Consider the following 20,935-nt stretch of genomic DNA (forward strand, 5'->3'; position numbering starts at 1 on the left):
AACCTGCAGATAAAGGCTTGAACTTCAGAGCTGTTGTGGCCGGACAGGCCGCCAGCATCAAGTAAACTTACTACCGTGCAGGTGGAAGAGCTGTAGGAATTTCAGGTCAAGGTCTGCCTTGCCTGCAGAAACCACACATACATGCAAGGAGAGACCTCCTAAGCCTCATGGTGTCTCCTCAGTGAGTTCATAATTTGCTAATTAGTCACCAAGCCAGCACCCACCACCCTTCTGCTTACAATAAACCAAAACATCACAAAACACTTGATACATTAAAAAAAAAAAATCCAAAAAAACCAAAATCCCCAAGTTAGTATTATTTTTGTAGTTTGGGTCACATTTTCAGGTTTCTGCAAAAATAAAGTGGAAGGCCCTTGTAATGGTGCAATTCCAGCGGCTGGGACTTTAAATAAAATCCCACGCACTAGGAGATGCTCAAGGCAGTATCGAGCCCAGCTTCTGCTTTGCCTGTGCTCAACCCTGCAAAAGACTGAAAGGGCTCTGTCTGCTCAGCAGTCAAAGAAAATCTTTGTCGTGACTTGATCTCAGATACCCACAGAGTGAAAATAGCTGAGATTGGCATGTTTGGTAGGCTCACAGGTAAAAAGCTCAGTAAGCAGCAAAACCCAAAATAAATAGTGAGAGTTGACAACACTGAGTGAGGGAACCTTGTACGGGAAATAAAAGACAATTTTGAACGGTGAGGGTAGTTAATCACCAGGTCCGGTTACCAAGGGAAGTGGCAAATTCATCATCAGTCACAGGTTGTGCATAGAGACTGGATGTCTTCCAAAAAGCGGCACTCTGGTTCAGGATCAAGTTTTTCTGTTCAGGAGCATCTCTCAGAGAAGAATAACACCTTTCGTCATAGCCTCTGCGGGTGATGCTGGCCTGAGCTGCCAGGCAAGCGGATAAGAGCACAGCGCTGCAAAGCCCCCACCTCACAGCCCAGCCTCTCCCCCCAGCCTGGCTCCCCCCAGTCACACCAGGGCTGGCTTGCAGGGCCCAGCCAAGCGCCGAAACTCTGTACTGACCATGGCCCTTCTCCGGACACCTTGCCTGAGCCAGGCTCCAAGTCCTAGCCTCTGTCATGCTCAACCACAGCATGGTGCTCCTGGCCACCATGGCAAAGCTGTGGCACTGACCTCCCTGCACCAGAGCACTGACTGCCCAAGGCAGCCAGGGAAGCATTATAACGATCTCTTCTTTCCTTTACTTCTTTTAGTCTCTGCATCTGCCCCTTCCTTCCTTTAGCTGCCACACAAAACCAAACCCACAGTACATGCTATGGCTCCCATTTCTTATTTCAGGCAGTTTCCTTGATGCCCAAGACACTGATTTGAACTGACCTCCCTTTCAGTGCCACCTTACCACCAACCCAGCTCCACATCCCTCTGTGGAAGCAGAAACAAAAATCAAGGGGCAAAGTAAAGTGGCCTTGGCATCCCTGATGTGCTCTAGCACCTTGATCTCCCAACCATCACATGGGAAAAAAGCAAAATGGATCAGGGTCTGACTTCCAGCCTTGATTGCGGACGCAGAGAGCAAAATGCCAACTAGTGCATCATGATGTTGCAGTTCCTACATGGAAGTGACTCCCCAGATCCCAAAGGGCAGAGCTGTGCTCTCTTTCCTCCTTTACCAGTCAATACAGCCAATTTAAACAGGTTTCAGAAGAAAGCAGGTGCCTGCAGCTCATGCTGCTTCCCTCACCCTTGTAAATCCAGTCTCTTGAGTGAATGGCTTGTTTGGAGAGAGCCCTCCATTTGTTTGTCTGGGCTCTAGTGATAATAGCTCTAATTTATCTCTGAGCTGGGCAGGCATGTCTAATGTGTTTGAGTATTTAGAAGCATTACGGAGGTTTCATTTGGTCAATTGTTTCTTGAAATCCTTTCCCACACACAGAACAGCCCTGCAAAGGTGGAACTGCTCCACCACGGGCAACCCCAAGAGCCACAGCCTGTGCTGCCAGCCTGGGAGGGGCACACATGCCAGGGCTGCTGCATTCATTGAAGGGGAGGAACAGCAATCCCAAATGCTGTAGTAGCCAGTCTTGGAAATTAAAGACCAAGCAGCTGACCTTTGAAAGGGGCAATAACAAGATGGTCTGGAACGTGCCACTACACCTCCTCCTGCTCAGACCTTCCAAACCTCTTTGCTTTATCATCTGTCTCCTCCATGTAGACACACTCCATCTTATCTCAGACTTGATTAGGCAGGGTTAGCTTAGCATCTGCATTGGGAAATACAGCACAGTTGGCCAGCACATTGTACCTAATCTTAAACTAACCCTTCCTGCACTCCATTTCAGCTATAACCAAACACCAGCTGAAGACACCAGCTGCTAGGTCCCAGCAGAAGGGGTTAACCTGAGTCAGTGCTGGGGAACGGTGGGACCAGGCCACTGGTAGAACATGCTATCTGGCTACTGGGTTACTTACAGCCCAAGCTTAACACACTACTGCACATCACCTGTGCTGCGCTAGCAGGCCCATGCGTGCTTCGGCCCGTGACAAATGCAAGGTCACGTGCTTTGGCTTAAATCACTTTCGTGGAGGTTTCAGCAATTCTCTTCATGCCATTTCAGCTAATTTTAGCTGCGAGCTGAGAGGCCGTTACAGAGGTTCAGCTGACTGGTGGCAATTTATCAGGTCACCCTGCTGGCGTGGGAGCTGGGTCCGACTCAGCTCTGCCCTCTTTGCTCTCCTTTTTCCTAACACGGGAGCAGAAGCATCGAGAACCAGACCTGTTGCACAGCACCTGTACACCCAGAGCAACTTACGAGAGTCAGCATAACCAAGTCCACATTGCTCCCCATGTCTGTCCTCCATGCCACCTCACACACCAAGGTGCAACTGGTGCCCCGCTGGAACATGTCGGGCATCGCACACCATTGCCCAGCCAGGAGGAAATGACGCTGCAGCTCCCGGGCTGTGACCACAGGGCTAATTTAGAGAGGCCGAATGTAATTACTTACCCTGGCACGCAGCCAGGACACCAAGGTTAACACCCTTGCTCTCCAAAGAGTGCCAGAGGAATGTTAGAGGGATGCTGCCAAGTCATTTTATATGCCTTGACTTCAGGTGTTGCAAACAGCAAGTTCTAGCAAAGGCCAGTCAGGAGGAAAAGGGCAGTCATGGAATTATTTAAAAAGCAAAATAAAAAAGGGGCTTGTTTCCTGCTTGGCTGATTGGGTTTGTTATCTTAAACTTTACTGTGCTGCACTAAGGATCTCATTACATCAGCCTTGTAGAAAAGTTAGGGCTTGCAGATGCATCCTTCGGTTGCTTTGGAAAGTTTCAAGCCTCTCTTGGCCTTGCTAGGAAAACCTTGTGAGGCCTTGAAAAACTTCATCTCTGTCCCTGAGCTCCCTGTCCCTCTTGACGGCCTTGGCAGTGTCTGAGCTGTCATCTCCCAGAGCAGGGGCTGGCACAGACACCACATCTGTGCTGCGCTGGATGGAGTGAGTGCTCAGCTTGACAGTCCTGCAGTGCTGGGAAAAGTTTCTCATTGCCCCATTTATTATTTTTACATGGGTTTAAAACAGATTGAAATAGCCCTTGTTAAAAATAAAAGCCACCAAATTTAGCCTTCCTTCCCTCTTCCCCGCCTCCTGTTTCCTGGAGTATTTGCAACAGGCAGCTGGCTGGGAGGTTTTTCCCCAGGGGTTTTGTCTGTAATTTATAAAGCTTTGATGAAAAATGCAAAAGAAAGGGAAAGAAAAAAATACATCAACTTCCAGGTGACCTCTCTCCTTCTGCAGCAGCTCTGCTCCCTTACAGCAGTGGGGCATTGTGGCAGCCATGGCTTCAGGGCCCACATCCAGTATCTTTTAGGGTCAAGGCAAACCTGCGCTCTGCCTTCCCTGGCGATTCTTTCCAACCCCCCGATGGATGTAGCAATGAGGGATACAGTTCCCTTCATCTAGAGTTTACTAGTTCAGAAAAAACATCACAAATTCCCACCTTTTAGCAGCACTGTGTTACCATCAGGTGTCCCCGGAGCTTACTTGTCTGGAGGACTTCCCAAAAACTGTTAGTGCAGGACCTTGGAAGAGTTGGACTGCTGTCCCCTCCTGGTTTTAGGGCAAAACAAAGACAAAAGTGCCACAAATACATCCCTCCTTACTACCAGGAGGGGAGCAAGGCTAGTCCCACAGCACCCAGAGCTGATGTGATCATTTCATGTCTGCTGATGAATCAAAAAACCCAAATAAGTGAAAACCTCTCTGGCCTTCGCCTTAGTAAACCCACACAGGAAAGGGCAAGGCAGAATGCCAGTCCCTTTACCCTCTGCGGGTCACCTTTCCAGCAGGAGAGCAAGGACAAGCACAGCTAGAACAGCAGCTTTGTGGCAACAGTCCTCTTTACAGGGCTGTGACGTTTGCACCCTCTGCTCAGCCTGACGTGGGGCTTGGGATGATGCCTAATGTGGGAGCACTACTCCATGCTCCCTACTCCTGTAGGGGGGAACGCTGCAGGAGTGCATATGCATGTATTTATCTACATATACATGTGGGTATATACTACGGCATTCATACAATGCATATTCAGATAAATAATATTTTGAGAACAAATATTTCATTTGAAAAGTCATTGTATGACAACAAGTTAATTATCTATCATATCATCTCTCAAACCCAAACATTTTGAAAGCTAGGAAATATCTAATTAAGATCATCATAAATCTTACTTTGTCTTACAAGCCCATTTTCCTAAGAAATACATATTTCATCACAATGCAACATCCGAAACTCTGACCTATATTAATGACTAGTTCACATGGTTTCTCTATCTAAACACCTTCTTGCAGAGGTTACCAGGAGGTAGCACAGGATAATTATTTGGTAATGCTCTCCCGGCAACTTGACTTCCAATAAATCTGTAGACAGAGAGTTAAGAGAAAAAACCCCACACCAGTACTGGGATCCTCTTGCCTAACACAAGACTTCCTCAGATCCATTTTGCGTTGAACCAGGACAAATCTTATTAATGAATATAATTTACTGCTCCCAGTTAAAGCTTCCTCCTCCAGACAACTGGTCCTAACAAGCTTCTTATACCCAGCCCTCTACCCATTCCTGGGGTTTTCCTCTGATGCCCATTTAGCCACAGCTTTGGTGAACAGCTAGCCATTTCTAGAAGACAATGTCCATTTGATCCTCAATAGATAAGTCAAGCCCACTGGAGAGGATGTGCAAAGCTAGGCCAGAACTACAACACAATTAACATGCTCGACATGACTGAAGAGCTTAAGGATTTGAACATGGAGGAAATTTCAGATTTTTTTGAATTAGAGCGTGAATCTTTAATGGTGGGGCAACCATTCAAGTGAGGCTTTGAGCCTGAAACCATGTTTAATAGGAAAAAGGTGTCCAAAGTTAGCATCAGGACTACAAAGAAAGAAAGGATGAGGTAGAAGAGATCAGGAAAGGAAGACACATCTGGAAATCAAGAAATTCAGGAACAAGATGAAACTTGGCAGGACTCAGGCAGTTAGACCTTGAAGGGGAGACAGAAACACAGCAAAAAGGGCTGTCATTATAAAAGGAGAGCAAGGGACAAAGTACAGCTGCTCTTCACTCCTGGTGGAGGTCTGTGTTAGGGTAGTTTGGACATGGCCCCCAAAATAAATTAATGCTCAGTACCTGGTAGGGGCAAAGACAAGTAAAGCACATGTAGAAATGGCAGCAATCCTCATACATGTGATGGTCCAGAGCAGAGGGAGGCAGATACTCCACACAGGCTGTCACTCAGAGAGCCAGCATCCTGAAGCCTCCCTCTGTGACTGCAGGGTAGGAGACGTAGCACCTCCACTCAGCTCTGCAAACCCAGTGGGCTGATCTCATAGTCTGCAAGACCTCAAAACAAGTTTTGAAGCTGGGATCATTTGGGACTCAGAGCTCGCTACAGGGAAAATGAGCCAAAATGCAATATGGCTCTAGCACATTTGGGTCTTAGTGGGAAAATACCCAAACCAGCTTTCTAGATGAAATGGGGAGGTTCAGCTGGGAGGCACTGAATAGTGCCTCATGGGACACATCCTGTTGTGGTGGGAGGATGGGGATCATGGTACAAGTGACTGGGAAGCAAAGTGGGGTAGAGCAGGGTTAGGCTGAAGGACTTCAGGAGTGCCCTGCAAGGTCATGTGCTTCCATTGGGCACAAAGAGCCACCTCCAGCCCGGCACTGCCAAACACCAATCCACCTCCATGTCCCTGAGCCAGGGCTATGGCAGGAGCAGAAACCCTGGCCTCAGGATAGAGCAGACTTTGATGCAGTCTATGGTGGGAATTCAAACAGGTCTGAACATAATGCTAAATATAAGGAGGCTCTTACAATGATGAAGCAGGCCCTGATTTTGTGAAGGACATTTGCAAATGAATTTAAGCTAAAGGAAAAAAAGGCCCTTTTTATACTGGAATTAAGATGTCTAGACAGAGCCTTCCTGGTGTAACTGGATCTGCATATACTGATCATGATACACCTGATAAAACTTCCCATGTAGACAGGGACTAGGAAATACTCTAGCAGAAATTCCAGCAGGAGCCATTTTAAAAGTCTTTAATCTCGAGAATTACTTATGCTATGTAATGAAGCCTGCATTACGGCTGTGTATTACATAGACCCTAAACACTGAAAAGCAAGAGGATTCTCTTGGCTTTATGGCAGGAATTCACAGCATAGACGAGGCTGGCCCTCAGCGTGAGGTCATATCTCCCTCTAGCTGCTGGTCCTGGGGACTCAGCAGCCTTTGACCACCCAATGCCCATACAAACTCCCCTCTGACCTCTCCTACATGCCAGAGCTTCCAATGCTGCGGGTCTTGGAGTTGCTTCTTGCTGGCTGCAGTGCTCCTCCAAGGAGTGCAAAATAGCTCAACTTTTGGAGAGGAGATACTCTAAAAGGGAAAAGGGGAGGCCAAGAGTAAAAGCCACAAGGTTGATGGCTTCTTCAAAATAAGCCAGCATAGATTAGTCAATGTGGCATGCAGAGAGCCCAGGGTTCTCTGCAGAGGAGACATCCTATAGCCAAAATACTGGTAGCTTATGCTCCCTCTTATCCCAGCTAAATCCTCAGAAGACCTTCTAGTCTCTTTTCTCCCACTAGAACACAGCAGGGTCCAAGCAGTGGAGCCTGGAAACATGCAGGTGCTCTGCCTTCCTCCTCCTAGGTCTCCATACAGCCAGAGAAGATATATTTGCAACCCTTCTTCCAGCTTTCTGGCTTAGAGAGGGTCACACTTAAATAGTGGACCAGTTTTCAGTGGAAGCAATTTAGCAGCAAAGCAATAGAACATTGCTTCCTTGTCTCCTGGTTGCTCTCTTTCCAGCCACTCTCTGGTGTGAGGCCCCGTAGTGGCATCCCTGGTGCTCAGGAAGAGGACACAAAATGAGGCAGCAACAGCATGAGCTATGTGGGGTGAGGGAGCATGTCTGCATGCCACCCACCAGCTGACCTGCTAGGGAGCATCCCTGGCCTATGTGTCTTGAGAGTGTCCCTTTAAAGCAATTTGTAGACTGTTATCCTGTATCATTAACCTAATTAGTGTAATTGCTGCCATTTATGTAATGAGTATAAATACTGGAGGAATCCCATAATTAGAAGATGTAATTAGGTAATTAATAGATGACATGGTAACAAAAATCCAGGGGAAACTTTGCAAGGTGGACACTGTGCGTATGTTTGTGCATGTGCACATGTGGCTATTCAGATACACTCCTCCTACCAGGGTCTGTCACAGATGTGCTCTGCAGTTGACTTCAGCCTGGAGCCCCTCTATATTACACTGGCAATGCAAAGGGACCTTCAGGTGACATGTTAAGGCTCTCTCAGATTTCTACAGATCTTTCAGAGGGGCTCTGTAGTTGCTTAAGGGGAAGAGCAGAGCTGTGGCCATTGCCTTGCCATACGGACGCTCTGTTTTCAGATGCTGGGAGAAGCAAGGTGAATTCAACAAAGGTCTGAGACTTTCCCCTCTCTCCTCCAGCCATTCCCCCAGGAACTGCAGATGGACATAGTGGAGGAGCCAATTTCCTTCTCCCTTTGATCTTCCTACCTAATCATGTGTCTGAGGAAGACACAGTGATCTTCAAGCAACACTCCCCCAAGGACCCAGGGATGAGATCCTCCTCTGGGATTGCTCTTCTGGGTGATGATTGTCGCATTTTGATTGCAAGGTCTGCTGCTAGGCCTGAAGATGGGAGTGATGTAGCAACTGGTCCACTATTTAAGTGTGACCCTCTCTAAGCCAGAAAGCTGGAAGAAGGGTTGCAAATATATCTTCTCTGGCTGTATGGAGACCTAGGAGGAGGAAGGCAGAGCACCTGCATGTTTCCAGGCTCCTTAGCATCACTTCTGAATGTAACCCAAGTCCCTGAGGCTCGATCAGCTGGTTGTGTCCCAATCTCTTGCCTATAGGCATTTCCAAAATGGCAGGTTTGCAGAAGAGAAATACAGCTTCTCTGCTCCAGCAGGATCCCTGGAGCTCCAGTGGCACCCTGCAAAGCCAAGTATGTCCTTGGAGTGAAAGAAAACCCACAGGAGGCTGGAAGGAATCTGTTTTGCTCAGCACCATACTTACCCAGATTTGCTGGAGACTAAGCAGCACATGACAAGGTGCTTGCCCCTATATCTCACCCAAAAGGATCCTAAAGAAACGCCAAGCTCCATTACTCTCTGGAGTGGCCTTGAGCATGGAGAGGAAACTTTCTCTCTTGGATTCAAATACAGGCACTTCTCAGGGTGGAACACGGGAGCCCTTTGCAGCACTTTGGAGTGTGATGAATGGCCCTTTGTCCTGCAGCCACTACAGAAAGAGACTGTAATTACCCAAACTGGAATTCGGCCAGGACATAATTTTACGCTGAATGAATTTCTCTCCCCCTCCTTAAAGTGTTTGCAAATCCCCCTTTAAAGATAAAATCCCAGAATAAAATCCAGTGCTTACTTCAAAATTGGCCCAATTCCATTATAAGTCAACTGAACAACTCCATTTCGCACCTTAAAGGCCATGGAGCTGTCTATGTTGCGCAAGAGATTTCATTATTGGCAAGGTTGAGGAATGCTGATTTCTGCTGCTGAAATGCTGTCTTAGCCCTAAACTATATCCCTGTGTCAGCTGCCCGAAGACATGTGTAACCAGGTCCATTTTCTGAAAGATATACAGCTGCGTCCGGCTTTATAGCCTGTTCCAGCAGGACATGGCTGGCACTTCCAGTGGAGCAGGCTGACCGGTCTCCATTCTAACAGGCAGGGTCTATGGCTCCAGCGGGAGTCTTGCAGGAGCGTATATCGATTGTAAATAATGTCTCAATAACCTATAGTAGGTCATAAATCAAAAAGGGGTTGAAATATCTTTTCTCCAAGGGACTTTTTTTTAAAGGAGTCTATTTCTTGTTTAGTAGTTTTCTTTTTAGAGTTACTGCATTGACCTTTTACCCCAAGTGCCAAGTTTGAATCGTGGCCAGCGATCCCTGCTTGACCTTCCCCACGGACATGCAGCAGCTCTGAGTCTAGGTCTTGAGTATCCCGTGAGAGAATAGTCACATCTCTCACCCGGGCCAAAGCCCTCACCTCAGGTGGTGCCCTTGCCTTGCTAAGCAAACCAAGCCCCACAGCAGCCACATCTCCTCTGGCTGCAAACTATGGCCTGGGGAAGAGTCTCATACCTAGCAGCATTAGAGACACTCACCATGGAGATGGGTGTCTCGTGGGGGGTGCAGGAAGCAGAGAACCTCCCTGCTGGCTATGAAGCAACACTACCTTCAACTTCTATGGAGCTCATTTGGCAGATCCCGGTCCCAAAAATAAAAACAAGCTTTGAGCCAGTGAAGACATCAGCCTTTCTCCTGTTCCACAGGACAAGAGAAATTCCTCCGAAAGCCTAACCATCAACCCAAACCTCTCCTTTCCCTCTTGGGAATACAACTCCATGTGCCTCCAAACCACATGTGCTGGCACAGGAATACGGCAAAAGGAATGGCCTCAGGGTTTTGTTCTGCTGGACATGCCATTGACACTGGCCCAGGGCTTGCACCCACATGTCATCAATGTGAGACATAGGACAGATACAGCCTCCAACACATGGTGCACAGCCCTGCATCAGTCACCTCCTCAGTGGTCATGACTTGCAGACCCATTTGACATGGCTCAGGACAGAGACACCTTTTTTGTCATATCTCTATTACAGGGGCCTTTTTGACTTGCAAAGTGCCAGTTTCTCAAATTGCTTCAGTTTTCTGTGGAAAAAGAAAAAGGAAAAAAAAAAAAAAAACCAAACCCACCACAAAATAAAAAAACAACCCAAAAAGCCTATTTTGGGCCACTTTTAAGGGGTATTGAACAGAGGGAACTGAATACCTGGCACAAGGACAGAAATAAACAATAGTTTGCTGTCTAGAAAGTCCTCTAAAGTGATCCAAGCTGAGCTTCCCTGTTGCTTGATGGCATGTGGCACCTGGGGAGACTTCCAGTCCCTCTCCCAGCATCTCTTGTATGCCACCAGCACCGAATAGGAGGCAGGTCACCCTGATGGCCATGGACAGCAGGACATGGTCCCACTACACCCCCTCCAGCACTGCCTTGGCAGGACCAGGGCAGTATTGATTTCTTAAAGTCCAAGAAGTATTTGAGCTTGATTGGCAATAAAATCAAGCCCAAAGAAAGATGTGGCAGGATCTCTTGGGACTGAAACGAGAGCTATAATCCTTAAATAAGCCAAGAGGGAATAAAAGGGAAGGAAGGGTGGGAGGGGAATAGCATTTACCTGCACAAAAGCAAGAGCATTGACAGTAGCCCAGTTCAGCTCCAGCTTGCACAGGAGACTTTGGAGAAGGGGGTGGGAGGCAAGGTGGGAAATTACTAGGAGCTTAAGAAAATATATATGTAAAAATTAAAAAAATAAGATAAAACTGTATCAGCATTGACTAATAATTTCCGGGCTCCGCGCAGATGTCATTAATGACCCTTTTTATTCATGCAGGAGTTCCCAAAGAGGAGCATAATGTTCCATTAGTAATAATTGAGAAAGTCTCCTGTCGGGATTATGTCAAAACCTAGAGATGCTGCTGCTGCCAAAACATTTTGGTGACAAACGTGTGAAGCGTTTGACAGAAGGTGCCACAGCAGGTTGAGGCAGCTTCAGGAGGGGAATCCTAGGAGGAGAGAAGAGGTGGGAGACAGCAGCAGGGTGAGAGCTGAGCACAAATTCACTCAGGGAACACAGTTCAAGGGATGAGCCCACCTACTGCAACAGCTTTGGGGACAAGATGGCACCTCAGAGATGCTCCTGGGGACTGCTTAGGGTTTTGACTGACCCATCTCCTCCCCCACTCCAAAGATTTTGCAACACATCTGCAATATATACTCTGCCATGGCTCAGTGTGGCTGAATCCTTTCATCCAGAGATGACTGTGTCCTCAGCCACTGGGGAAAGGGTGTTGCGACACCCTGAATGTTTCTTGCTCTTTATCATGGCCCATGGGCCAGTAAGGCCTGGGGACCACCTGGTCACTAGCACAAAGGGCAAACCTGGGACAAAGATGCTGCAAGCAATCAACCCAGCCTTTCCCGTGCAAAGAGGATGGGGAGAATTTCAGGCAATGCAAGTGTAGTTTCCTCCTTCATTTTTCAGCTGAAAGTAAGGCTGGACAACACCTCTTGAGCTATAGAACACTGGCAAGATTTAGACAGGTGGGAAAACATATTCCTTCTACCAAATCTTTCCCATTTACAATTGGGCTAGTTCCTGTTTTACCATTTGACTGCAGCTGGTGGCCAATACAAGCATTGCACAGTTGCTGCAGACACCACTAGAAAACACAGGAAGAGCAAGAGTTTAGCCTTACAAAAGCCAAAATAACACATTTCCTCCTCAATTCTCACCCCTTCTCGCCAGGCCCCTTTTGGGACTGGACCCCCCAATACCTACTGTATACACTGATCTCTTAAATCAGAAACCAGCTACTGCAGCCCATGGCTCAGGGAGCTGTGCTGCAAACTGGTATTGCTGTGAGGTGCCTGGACCAGGCACTGTGGTGCACAGAGATCTGTGTTGCACTCCTGGGGCTGGCACACCTCAGCTCCATGACATCCTCAGGCTTAACAGACCCAAGTTATGGGGGTTGAGGAGTGGGTCAAGCTCAGGAAAAGAGCACCTGTGAGATACAGGAAGGGGTTCCCATGCGCTTGGGAAATGGGGGATAAGCTAGGCAGACAGGCAATGAAAAGAGCTGGGGAAGCTCCCCTGGCTCCCCATCCCCAGCAAGGGAAGCATTGTCCCCCTTGATCACAGCTCCTCCTGCAACATAGCCTGGCATAGGGAAGTACCCATAGGTCAAGGGCCATAAGCCACACATTCCCAGCTTGCTGCACAAAACCAGGTGAGTCACTTTGCCAAGTCAGCGCCTGCTACCAGAGGGGTGAAAGAAGGGATTTAAACGCAAGCATTGTCCTGGCTGCAGTGATACAGCTAGGGAAGCTCAAGCCAAAGCACCTTAAAGTCAGCATTACGCAGAGCCATGGACAGAAAAAAAGTTTGTCACCACTGTATTATTTGCCTTTTTAGAGCAGGGGGTATTTGGAGGTATTTGGAGCCAAGACATCAGTTCAGGCAGCATGTAAAGCCATGAGATTTCGATTTGGATCCAGAGCTGGAGTCTAAAAGCCATCCCAGTTTGCAGGGTTTGGTTCAGGCTCATTTCTAGTCCCCAGACCACAGCAGAAGGGCCTCTCTTCCCTGGGGCAGGAGCAGAGCAGCTGGTACTCTTCAGCCCAGTTAACAGACGAGGTCTGGCCACCACAGCCAAGGGCTGCTCCAGATTTGTTTTCTAGTGGTTTATTCATTGAGAGGCTGCCAAAGCGTTAGCAAAGAGAAATGCACACTGGCCTGATTCTCCCCATCCCAGCCCTGCCTTGCACCAGAGCAAATCTGCTGCAAGCTGCAGTGAAGACCCCGCCGAACAGAGCATGTGCTTATCTCTCTACTGTAGCCACATTGTTAGAAGATGGAACCAGGCTACATCCCAAACAGTTCCAGTTAGGGCAACCTCCTCAGACAAGACCGTGGGCCTCATGCACCATTTTGCATGCTCACCCCACAGAGTCCAGCCTGCAGGTCTGGTGTAGCGGAATTAGCTGTGTCCTCTCCCCCAGTACCTGTGGGGAAGCTACTACTTCTGGCTCCATCACGGTGGCCTTATGGAGTCGGAGGCAGAAGTGGCATTGAAAAGAGCGTGAAGGCTGATTGCTGTAATTAAGCCTGCCAGGGGAATTTTGGTCTGCGGAATGCACAGTACATCCCACCCTGCAGGAACAGGGGTGGAGAATATCCGAGCTGTTCCTTTTGAGGACTAATGATGATGGGTTTTTGCTAGGACTCAAGCTGGCATGGATGAGAGCTCCCACAGAGCACAGAATCAGCTAAATTAAGTGCTGGTCCTCCCCTGGAGAAATCCAGTCTAGGAGAGCTGTTCACAGGATGTTGCCAGCCTGGGTGCAGGCTATGCAGAGAAGGAGGCAGCAGATGAGGAGTCTGCATCCTTGCTGGGTTCCTGCTGATGATTCAGCTAACACTGGTCCTTCAGCCCTGCTATTTAGGTGGCAAGACCTGAGCAGTGATGGCAGAGTGATTCAGGAGACGTGGGCAAAACGATGCCACTAGGAGACATGGTAGGCTTGCCTGGAATTAACAGTTGAAGAGGAAAAATGCATAGCCCTGCACGTGCAATGCATACCTTTGTGTGTGCAAGCACATGTATGTGTGTCCATAGGTACAGAGAACCTGCACCACGATCAATGCCCTTTTTACCATTTGGCCCCTTTCTCAGGTTCTGCTGGTCTTATAAAATTTCCTTTCCTGTGTATAAGCTTACTCCAACATATGGTCAGATATGTGGAGATCATTTAGTAACCATTTCTAACTGGCTGAATGTAAAGGATTTCAATCCTGACTAAATGGGAGATGCACATCTCATCTCAGAGGTCTGTGGTCTGAAAGGTGAACATGGCAAATGCACTGCTTTCTTGCCTAGCTTGGAAAATTACTACTAAAAGATTTAACATGACTGTAAATAATTTTGTACCAAACTGATTCTTCATAGCTGAATCCAGAGAGAAGAAACACACGGAACACATTGCTGGTACTTGTGGTTAATTGCTGCCTTTTCTTTGGGGTCTACTTGGTTTGAAATATTAAATGCAGAAGAAACCATCTATTTTTCTTCCATAGCCTGTCAGTAGTGGAAGTGAAATATGTTCCCCCTCCCTTTTTTTCTTTATAAACAAGGAGTATAAACTGTTTTATAGTAACTAGATAAAATTACACAGTATTTTACTCAGTGGGGAAAAATATGGATCTCTGCATGGCGGTATTTCTCCTATCTTTCTTGCTGACTGTACATTAACATCACAACTCTCCGTAATTCAGTTTTGCAGAGCTGTCATGGACATCTTAGAGCTCTGACACTGTCTGGTCTGTCCATCATTACCACCTCCAGAGCCACGTGCTGGGGACAGTCCTGCTGTCCAGAGCGGGTCATGCTTTAAGGAATTTTGCACCTCGATGTCCTTCCCTAACACCCCAATAACTTGGGAACAGTTTGGACTGGCAGTCACAGATGTAAGCCTGTATTTCACCTCCAGCCTGCTGTGGTATACAGTCAGCCTTTACCCCACAAAGGAGCTCAGGTCTGGCGAGCACAGGTTCAGCCCATGTTATTACATCGTCACTTAGAGGGAACATCTCTTGGAGAAGAGCAACGACAATAAATCAGGAATTTTTCTCCTCAGTACCAACCAGCCTATAAGCCAGTACCTTTTTTGCTCTGAAGGAGCAAACCTGCAACCAGCACCAGCTCTTTTGCCTCAGCTTCTTGAGCCTCTGTTCTGCACTGCGAAGTGCTGTGACACACCTCCTGCCGTCGGCAAACTCCGTATCTTCCACAAAAGCAGGGAATTTTGAAGGTAAGATTTCACAGCCATGTTTCTCTCTGACCCTGAACCTGCTGTAAGGACATGCCAATATTTCAGAATCAAAATGCTTCTATAGCATTTTATGCCCTTTCTGATGGTGACTGAAATTTTGCCTCTTCATCGCCATGCTAAGTAGAAGCATTTTGCAGATCTTTCCCAAGGGATTAAAACTCAACATTTTCCATCACTGCCTAGCAAACAGCTGTCTTAATAGAGTTCATGCTAGCATCTGGGGTGGGAAATTCAATGTATTCCATATGAGTCTGTTAAAATTTGTCTGAACAGTCAAAACCAGTGTGTCTGTAGGACAGCACACAGCTGGGAGTTGGGCTGCTGTCACCCCACATTGTCCTATCTGCTGTCCTTAGCTAGGAGGGTATGGCTGCCACTCCTCAGCTCCTGCCTTGCCCTGGGAGATCAGCACCAGCTTTGATTCAACCAAGCTGAACATCTGAAGCCACCACTAATTTTGCCAGAGCCACTTGCAATCAGTGAGAGAACGGATGCATCGGTGTCCTTACCTCTGGGCCCCATCCTGCCAGCTATGCTGCTTGGTGAGAGCTCTGGTGAAGGCAGAGGTACCGGTTCTCCACTGTGGCTGTGGTGGGAATGCAGACCAAGTTCGCTGTCAGTGCCTTCAGCCCTTTAGCACATGCATGGCTGCAAACCCTCTGAAAGGAGCGCAAAGTGCAGAGGAAGAAAGTGTGTAAATGGCTTTAGCTTTCCCCACCAGGCAAGAAACCCCCACCTCCTTTACAAGCAGAAATTCAGAAACCCTTTCCTAACCAAGTAAGCAGGTTTGCAGGTGTTAGCTGTAAAAACACACGATGAAGATTATCACAGGGAGTTGAACACATCCATCCCTTTTCAGGGTGTTCAGAGCTCCTTGCATCCCATGCCAATACCGTCTCTAGTCCTATCAATCAGAGCATCCTACTGCTTCAGATAGAAATTAAAGATTTTTGCGATTATTTTTTAATTCCTATTTTTCCAGGGAACTAAAGAAAAAAAAAAGGGGGGGGGGGGGTTGCTGTTGAGAGGATGTAAGCTAAAAGTTTCACAGTCTGGAAGTCTCAGCTGCTCCTGCAGTGTTATACCCGCTGTGCGAGGCCAACCCATGGGATTCCGGTGCAGGACATGGCTGTGGCGCGGAGCTGGAGCAACGCTAGCGCAGCATCGCCCGTAGAGGGAGCTTCCTCGGGGAGCAGGGCATGGTTGACATCCTTTCATCAAAAGTGTTGAGCTTCTAGAAGAAAAAAAAACAACCAAAAACCAAACAACAATATATATATATATATTTTTTTTCCCAGACAATATGAAGTATTGATTTTAAAATTCTTGGGTTGTAGTTTTGGGCGTTTTTATATTTTTTCTGCCCCTCCCAGCAAAACAGACAGCTCTGGGTTAAACCTACTGGGAAAGGATATTTTGAAAGAAGGGAGAAAAAAGAAACTGTGAGAGAAATGCTTTGGCCAGCACTGGGTGTTTGCAGTCGGTTTTCAGTTGGATTAAATCAAGAAGATTGCAAATGGTCACTTTTCCATTTAATTTTGTTTTAATGAAGGGGGGAAAAAAAGCTAATATTTTAGTAAAAATGAGATTCTGCAGTCTCACAATGCTCAAGTGTAAACAGCTTCTCAGACCTACTGGGTACCACTCTGGGCTTGAAATGCGAAGCCCAGCGGCTGTTTTTCTACACATTTTTAGTTTAGTTTCCTTGCAAACAGGCTCCCAGGCTCCAGTTACTTGTCTGTGAGATCCCCACTACCCTTTGGGCACAGCCACGGGATTCCCACAGCTCCAGAGCTGGTGGAAGAACATTTTTCTAATTCACTCTGTGGACGGCCCAGTTAGCATCCAAGTAAATTATTGCCTCAGGGAAAACTCGGTCTCAGGACTCAGCAGCCAGCTGTGAAGGCAGCTGGCATGCGCCCTGCTTCCCAAGTGGCACAGGGAGAGCCGAGAAGATGGAGGGCATTTTATCCATGAGGCAATGGCATTCAGGTGGCCAGGCAGAGCAATTAGACAAGGAGAATTGTAGATTATCTCTGGTTTATAGTTCCCTGATAGAAGGGAGGGGGAGAAGCACAATAAAACCATGAACAAATCATTTGTTCTGCTGTTCAAACTTCTGGACAAGGTGAGAGATAACACACAGCTCCATCACCAGCTGCATTTGATCTATCCAGCTTTGAAATTAACTATTCTCCCTGCAACAGGCATAATTGGGTGCTGGTGAAAGCTGCTTCTGCAGGCTCTCCCATCAGTAGGGGTTTGAGGATCCTTCCACTCAGCATATTAAGCATGAAAAGTCCCAGAAGCGGCTGAGACACCTCTGGTTTGGTTCATGTGTAGCACAAGCAAAGGATGGTCCTTTCCAGCTTGCAAGGCAGAGGCAAGAGCCCTTGCCTGCTTGGGCAAGGGTACTGAAAAACACCAGGGGACCAGGCCATGCACAGGAGATATATGTCCCAGCAAGGACACAGCCCAGATGTTGATACGGTCCACCATGAAGCTGTTCTTGCACCTCAGTAACCTGTTGCCACCTCCTTCTTGTGAAGATCCCTCTCTGTGTTCTTTCTCTCCCAAGTGGTTTTGCAATTCATGTGAGCAAGGCACAGACAAACAAAACCACATAGAGCCCACGCTGCTAACAAAAACTGCTACCCTGTTGAGTTCACTGTGGAAAACAGGAGGGGTGGTGACAGGTAAACTAGCCATTTACACTCTGAACCTGAAAAAAACCTCATTTTACATGAATAAATTTGGCACGGGTATCCTCACCTCAGTATGTTTTGGCTTCAGAAGGGCCAGATGGATTTTCTCTCCTAATTTCAGCATCCCGAAGTTCCACCTCTGAAGGTTTGCCAGCTTCAATATTGCAACAAACAGCTATTTTCATGAAATTATTTTCCAGTCTATTTTCAGCTGAGACAGTACCACCACACAGATGCTAGCACCTAGCCAGTGATGTTTTGGCTTCATGAAATCTCTACAAGCTTCAGAGGATGGTATAGTATTTATGAAATGCCATTTTTCAATAACCTGGCAACTTGGGACACATCTCCTAGGCTCTCGATGTTTCTCAAAACTGGCTGTCAATGTTTCTGCAATGGGCCACTTGTGCCTTTTACCAGCTTTGGATTTATACTATGGTATCCCCATTGATTTTGATAGACCTACTCTTGACAAGGTCACGGTGGGAAAGGGGAGAACACCATCCCTCCATCATGCACCTACCAGGGGTTCACTGTTGTACTGAAAAGATTGCACAGGGCAATGCTGGCATCTGGTGATGTTTTCATCAGTGACCTGGTAACTGCGTTACCTGTTCTCGTGCCCTTGTTTTCTCCTAGGTTTTCACAAGCTTGACTATAGGTCCCAATGCTTTTCTGTGAACTGCAGTTAGACTGAAAACTGCATAATTAACCCATTCTTTCTTTGCTCCCTTTTTAAGGATAGGTGTATTTTCCCCCAGTACTTGACTAGGATAACAGCAGACCTTCTTAGGGGAAAACAAATGTGATGCCATTTCTTTGGCATCATCTACTGAGTGCTTTCCCTGTCCCCAAGTGCCAAACCAACACCTCTGTGCTCTTCCTGCAACTGCTGATGTACTGCTAGAGCAATCTTTCGTTACACTTGATGTCCCCTGCTAATTGCATCTCACCATGTGCCTTGGCTTATCTGATCTTGTCTCTGCATGTGTGTGCTGCAGTTTTGTACTTGATCTTCATGGCCTGACCTACTTCTAATTTCCCCCAGGTTTCTTTCTCAGATCAAGGTTCTTTCCCTATGCTTCCTTTCTCCTGCACACCATACTCTGAACTGTGCCCACAAGAAGTGATTGACTCTCCTTAACAACTTTTCCCCCCTTAAGGTCAGCTTCCCAAGGGGCCTTGCCTCTGCATGATCGGCCTGTGCTGGGGTTCCCAGATCTGTACGTAAATCCAGCACTCTCATCATTACTCCCTCCTGCTCCTCAGCACCAGTTCAGTCATTTCCCAGCAACTCTAACAGTCACATTTCACACCCCCAGCCAGCTTCTCCTGCAGGAGTTACCATCAGAAACAGGCGCTTCCTTGTTATTCCACTCTTTGTGATAGAGATGGTCACACACCCTCAAGACCCACTGAGTCCTCTGCATCTTCTATCCCCAGGAACAGATATCCCACATCAACTAAATGATGCTGCTAGCTGCTCACTAAAGCCTTCTTTACCTGGTGAGCTTGAGACCCGCTCTTGTGGTAACTGTCCTGGTGTCTTTCCTTTTACCCATCAGCTGAAGACCTGCAATAAATTTAATCCCCCCCAAATTTTCTGGCCCTCCACACAAACACATGCACCTTTGACACATGAAACCCACCTTCTCTGTGATGCCCCTGCCTGCCTTCACTGATCCAGCCATATCCTTTTAACGTTGCAATTCCAGAACATGACTTTTCATGCTAATTAAGTCTTGTTGCTTTGTTGCGAGCCAAAGTCCCCAGCTCCCCCCACTCCCATTCATCTTGCATTCAGCTGTTGGGTACAACAACCTCCTCTGCTCCTTCTTGGCCCTCCTTTGATCTTGCTTTGAATAGAAGAGGTCAAGCTACATGACCACGGTTTCTTTCTTCTCTCCTTATAGCCTGTGACTCTGCCGTGATGGCTGGCACACTGAGCTCCAGCGGATGGCACTTCCAGTGGCGGGTCAGGGCTCAATCACCACAGTGGGCTGCCTCTGCAGGGGAGCACCCATCCCCAGCTATCGCCATCCTTAGTAGGGCCCCGACAGTCAGCGCTTTCCCTCTGCCATAGCAGCACAATTCAAAGCCCATTGAAGGCTAGAGAAAGGCTCCCATTAGCTTCAGCAGGCTTCAGATCAGGGTCATGAACCCCAAAGGACAATAGTCTTTACACCGAGGCTGCCAGATCAAGTTAGTAAATTGTCCTCAGCAGTCAGGTGCCTGCCAGGTCCTGTGATAATGCAGCTCTAGGCTGTATGCCCTGGTGCAGAAAGCAACAGACCTGGGAGTTCTACTCTGCTCTGGGTCTGTTGCACAAGAGAAGTCCTTGCTAACCACACCAGCACCCACAAGGGCGGTATCTAAGCCAAGAGGCAGGAAAGAGAGAGAGGGGTGAATTACTCTGGTTTAAATCCACCCAGCTGCTCTTACCAAGAAGATTTACCTTCTGAGACAGGATCCTGATAGCACTTGGAGCTGAATCCCCAGCCTGAAGTGTATGAGGTTTAATTACTGCAGCTTTGTTAAATCAGCTCAGTTAAGCCCCTGTGTAATTGCTTTCTTATGGCCCCAGCAACGGTTTATCTGAGGACAGCCCAGGCTGCTTTTCAAATGACTCAAAGCTGCTCCTGTGCTGTTAACATCATCTCCTTTAAATTGGTTTAAACCCACACCTCTTGAGAAAGAGCCCTTGAAGAGGTGGGGCCTCAGCCTTTACTCTGGTTTGTGCTGGGAGAAAACAAAATACTTATTTTTTTCCTTTAAATACATGAAGCCCAATTGTACCCAGTGCTATTGGTGTGCCCTAGACAGTATGTAAAACCATCACCCTTAGGGAGAGTATATAAAGAGACCCCAAAAAGAGAAATGATACCTGGCAATGGGGCCAGGGCTCGAGGCTGGGGCCAGGGCTTCTGCCTGGAGAAAACACCATGGTGCCCACAGGAGCCACATCCCAAATCCTGTTGTGCTTGCCACCACTCTTGCCTGGCTGGGAAGAAGCCCAGGACACGTGGCACCCTGGCAATGCTCCGCTCCACCCCTGCATCCTGCATCTGTGCTGGTTGCTACGGTTACAGGAAAATTGGTGTGTTTTGCAGGGTGGGAGGGGGTGGTGGACAGGACTGGGGTGATGGGGGCTGTAAATGAAATGGCTTTTGTGGGAAGGAGGTCCTTTGCCCAGTCCTCAGCAGTTCCATGCCGCAGAGCCGACCCACGCTGGCTGCGGGCGCCTTGC

At 47.7% G+C, this 20,935-nt stretch overlaps 1 long non-coding RNA gene across 1 annotated transcript; it reads right to left on the reverse strand.

The window, feature by feature from the left end:
- Positions 1–12,269: 12,269 nt before the first annotated feature.
- On the reverse strand, positions 12,270–20,204 carry LOC136010870 (uncharacterized). Its single transcript, XR_010611038.1, has 4 exons — positions 20,144–20,204; positions 16,069–16,217; positions 15,493–15,642; positions 12,270–15,003 (listed from the first exon to the last, which is right to left on the reverse strand). It is a non-coding gene; the product is annotated as an uncharacterized LOC136010870 (long non-coding RNA).
- Between the last annotated feature and the right edge of the window lie 731 nt (positions 20,205–20,935).

Source organism: Lathamus discolor, chromosome 3, assembly GCF_037157495.1.
Source record: "Lathamus discolor isolate bLatDis1 chromosome 3, bLatDis1.hap1, whole genome shotgun sequence".
NCBI classification, from domain to species: Eukaryota; Metazoa; Chordata; class Aves; order Psittaciformes; family Psittacidae; genus Lathamus; species Lathamus discolor.